Raw genomic sequence first — 5,238 nt, 5'->3', positions numbered from 1 at the left:
ACTATCTTCATCAGCACTTTTCATTGGATCAATCAAGTAATAGAGTTGGGTAGCTTGACAAGCCAATACAAATGGATCATCTTCGTACCATTTAGATGCAGTATTGACACTCATAAAGTGATTATCCCTATGTATCGAAACCCGACTACCGCCTAGATCCTACCAATCACATTTAAAGACATATGTTACAAACCCACCCAGATATTTCAATCCGATAATATCACGTATGACACCATAATAGTCAATATCATCTGTTTCATGACTCCCCTTGACCAACACACCACAATTTTGAGTCTTTCTATTACGTTCACGGTCCAAAGTATGGAATCTATAACTTTGAACCGTGCATGCAGTATATCGAATTGCTCTATTTGAGGGACCACGGGCCAATGCATATAATTCAGAAAAAATTGATCCGGGATCACGAGCACGTTGTTCCAAAATCTAACAATTGAAATAGTATATATTTATTATTTCATTATCCAGAGTTAAAAATTTCACAATATAACATATATATAATTTTATGTTCATACACGTTTTTCAAACCATTCGGGAAATTCTTCCTTGTGTCTTGCCTCTATATTTTTTACGCCTTCCGTCCTAAGTTTGTCCATGTGGTCACTGTTATAATATGTTGCAAAAGAAGTATATTTTCAGCACAACAATTATAATTAATTTTAAGTTTGGTATAATTATTCAAAGCAATGAAATGACATACCTAAGATAATCATCAATCTCTCGGCAATTATTTAGCACATACTACCGAACTTTACCCAACTTTCCATCAATTAAATCGTAACCTGTTTGTGCACCCAATGGTCGTACATTTTGAGAAAACACTGATAGCTCACGAGGAGGCGGAGTAGCAAGATCAACATTTCGCTCTTGACGATTAAATTGTGTCTCAACACCACGAAGATATAGAGAGCAAAATGTTAACCATTCATCGTGTATATAGGCATCTGCTATTGAACCCTCAGCTTTGGCTTTATTCCCAACAGTGTGCTTCAATCGACCCAAATATCTTTCAACTAGATACATCCAACGGAACTGCACCGGTCCACCCAGAAGTACCTCTCGCGGTAAATGTATTGCAAAATGGACCATGACATCAAAAAATGATGGTGGAAAGATCTGCTCGAATTTACATAGTATAGTAGCAATATCTTCTTCCAATTTCGACAACACATCTCGATTTACTACCCAAGTGCACAAATCCTTGAAAAACATACAGAGTTCAGATATGGCGACACGTACATTAGATGTCAGCTTCCCACGAATTCCCACAGGTAATAACTTCTGTAAAAATACGTGACAATCATGACTTTTCAATCCATTGATTTTCCAATCATCAAGACTCACACATCTACCAATATTTGAAGCATAACTATCTGGCAACTTCACACCTTGCAACCATTTGCAAAAATCCATCATCTCCTCCCTCGTCATCATAAAATATGCATGCGGCATGACCACCCTATTGCCTTCCACCCGCAAATACAGATTATGTTTAATTCTCATTCTCTCAAGATCTTTCCTCGTCTTGATTGTGTCTTTCGTATTTTTGTTAATACTCATCAATGTACCCAGTATATTATCACAAATATTCTTTTCTATGTGCATTACATCCAAACTATGTCGCAACTTGCATGACGACCAATACGGCAAGTCAAAAAAATACTACGCTTTGTCTAATTCAATTCTGCTGCGCCTCGTTTTCTCTTGTTCTTTCCCCGACCTTTGCCATAATTGTTCGCTCTAACATGTTGCAGTTGTTCCACTATCTCTTCTCCAGACAACTCTTTTGGTGCAATCATATCCTCTACTCTCCCATCAAACTTGGCACATTCTCTTCTCCATGCATGATTTGCTGGTAAATAATATCGATGACCCATGAAACACAACTTCTGAGAATATTTTAGCCACTCACTAGCAGTTTCTTTATTACACGTTGGACATGCTAACTTCCCTTTCGTACACCAGCCGGAAAGATTCTCATACGTCGGAAAATCATTTATGGTCCACATTACCGCAGCATGCATATGAAAAGATGTCGACTTAGATGCATCATAAGTTCTAACGCCTGTTTCCCATAACTCTTTCAGCTCTTCAATCAACGGCTGCATGAATACGTCAATATCATTCCCAGGTGATCTAGGGTCAGGGATGAGTAAAGTTAACAAAAAGTTTGGCGCCTTCATGCACCTCTATGGTGGAAGATTGTACGGAATCAATACCATAAGCCAAGTGCTATAACTTGTACTCATATTCCCAAAAGGGTTGAATCCATCGGTTGTAAGTCCCAAGCGCACGTTCCGAGCTTCTATCCCAAACTCTGGATATTGATTATCGAAAGACTGCCACGCAAGTGAATCAGCTGGATGCCTCATATATGCGTCATTCTTAACTCTTTTCTCCTCGTGCCACCTCATATTATGAGCTATTTTCTTACACATATATAGTCTTTGCAACATAGGTTTCAAGGGAAAATACCGCAACACCTTAACCGGCACGTTTTTCTTACCTTTCCACCTCGACTCTCCACATACAGGACATGTTTGTTTCTCCTCGTTCTCCTTCCAGAACAATACACAATCATTCTTGCATGCATGTATGGACTTATACTCAAATCCTAATCCATTTCTCAACTGTTTCGCTTCATAAAAGTTCTTGGGCAATGCAGACCCTTCGGGAAGCACATCGTTAAATAAGTCCAATACCATATTTATTGCTTTCATCGATATCCCACACAATGATTTAATGTGAAGCAACCGCACAATAAACAAACATTTTGAAATGTTTTGTACAACCTGGGTAAAGCTCGCGCTTTGCATCTTCCCACAGTGAAGGAAAATTTTCACAATCAATCCCTACTCCACCACTTGAGGCATTATTGTTAACCTCATCCATAAACATCCCAGCTCCAATGTCACCCAACATCTCCTCCATTTCATCATGCTCATAATCATCATCCATGTGTCGCAAATAATCCTGATGATCGACCAATACATCTGCTAACCCTTCATACGGCTCACCATGCAGTACCCATCGTGTATACCCCAGATCCATACCGTTCACAAATATATGACGCTCTACTTCATCCAATCCTATCGCACACAAATTTTTACACCTTCGACATGGACACTTAGGCCTTGTTTGTTTTCCAAAAACATCTCATCTCATCTCACCTCATCATTACAACTTTTCCAAATCCCCACACAAAATAAAATAAACAATTCAATTTTTTCAAATCCCAAAACAACAATAATATTAAAAAATATATTTTAACAATATTTTATTCAACTTTTTAACTTTAATCTCAACTCATCTCATCTCATCTCTGAAAACAAACGGGTCCTTAATGTAACCACGACTATCAGCAGAGGCCCGTGCAAAATCAATGAAGGTTCTTACTCCACGTGCATAGGGTACGTAATCCTTTCCAAGTCTATCGTCCAGATGCATCCAATTTTTGTCTATTTCTAAAAACATCTATATATTAATAATACGTATATTGAAAATTCACATGCATATCATGCTTCAATTCTCATTGCTTTTTTTATAAGGTAGTTGGTCATATCTCATTCGAGATTATATTCTCCATATTGCACAAATCTCTGTAGAGAATTATAGAAGATGATACAATGGAAATTTTCCTCACTTGTATTGATGTATTTAGAATATTATTTATACTGATTACATACCAAAAGTAAGAAGTTACAGCAATCTAAGTATAGAAAGAATGGAGAGATTTACAACGGCTAGCAAGAATCAAGCTGTATCATATATTTACATTAATGATAGAAATCAGTAGCACTAATCTTGGTAAGAATACTCGCATGATCTTAGACTAGGAATCTGGGTGATTGGCTTTGACAGGATCTGCCTTGATAATCTCGTCACTCTACTAATTTTCACGTTAGTAGAAATTTCGGCAGCACCTCCCCATAGTTCTCCAAGTATACATGTTCAAATATCGGGATTGTAACCCTACGAACAGTATACCCGAAGAACAGTAGAAGAAGACACCGAAACTTCATATCAAACGTGGAAAGTAGCGAGTAACAAAAATGTGTAATACAGATAATATAATCTCAAACTGTCCACATTGGACAATTCAGGAATCAGTGGATACATAAATGTACATTGATTCCCAAACAGGTCTAAGGGTATTTATGCAATATCACACGCATCTAGCAAAAAATCATACTAACAATATCTCCATGTTGTTTACATTAACAATGTCACCTTCAAGTAGTGTTATATTGTTAAATTAAAGAGAGATGGAAGATTATGTGACTCTAAGTTTCGTGTCTTGTACACAACGAGGGAGAATTATCTTGAAGAAATGTTTAAATTTTAGTATAATTACTTAACCGTCACAAACTGTCCGACCTTGACAACTTTCAAGGCCGGAGAGACTATGACAGTCAAGCAATTAAATTGAAATTTCAACATTTCTTCAAGATAATATTCCCTCATTGTGTACAAGATCATCATTCTTAAAGTATAATTTTAATTGTTATACTTAATTTCAAAAGTTATACTATAATTTTAATTATTATAATTCTTAAAGAGTTACTTCTATTTGTTATTACTTAATTTCAAATATTATTATCAATATTTAATTATTACTATTCTTAAAGTTTATTATTTTAATTATCATACTTAAATTTCAAAGATTATATGACCCTAAGTTTCGTGTCTTGTACACAACGATGGAGAATGATCTTGAAGAAATGTTTAAATTTTAGTCTAATTACTTAACCGTCACAAACTGTCCGACCTTGACAACTCTCAAGGCTGAAGAGACTATGACAGTCAAGCAATTAAATTAATATTCCAACATTTCTTCAAGATCATATTCCCTCGTTGTGTACAAGATCATCATTCTTAAAGTATAATTTTAATTGTTATACTTAATTTCAAAGGTTATATTATAATTGTTATATATAATTTCTGAGACTATTATATAATTTTAATTATTATCATTCCACAATTATAATCTTAATTGTTATACTTAATTGAGTGGGTTATTTATTTATTATAGACAATAAGTATATAATTTTTATATAAACATCTATTTGATCCTTATTTTCTTTCTCTTTAGTTTATAATAAATAAGTATATTTACATATTCCAACTCTACTTATTTAGTAGGTTCAAGACTTTTTTATTGAAGAGTATTTTAAAGTTTATATTAAAATTTTAATTATTACTATTCTTAAAGTTTATTAT

Source organism: Juglans regia, chromosome 5 (assembly GCF_001411555.2).
Source record: "Juglans regia cultivar Chandler chromosome 5, Walnut 2.0, whole genome shotgun sequence".
In the NCBI taxonomy this organism is placed as follows: Eukaryota; Viridiplantae; Streptophyta; class Magnoliopsida; order Fagales; family Juglandaceae; genus Juglans; species Juglans regia.
Note: the sequence above shows the minus strand (reverse complement) of the source record.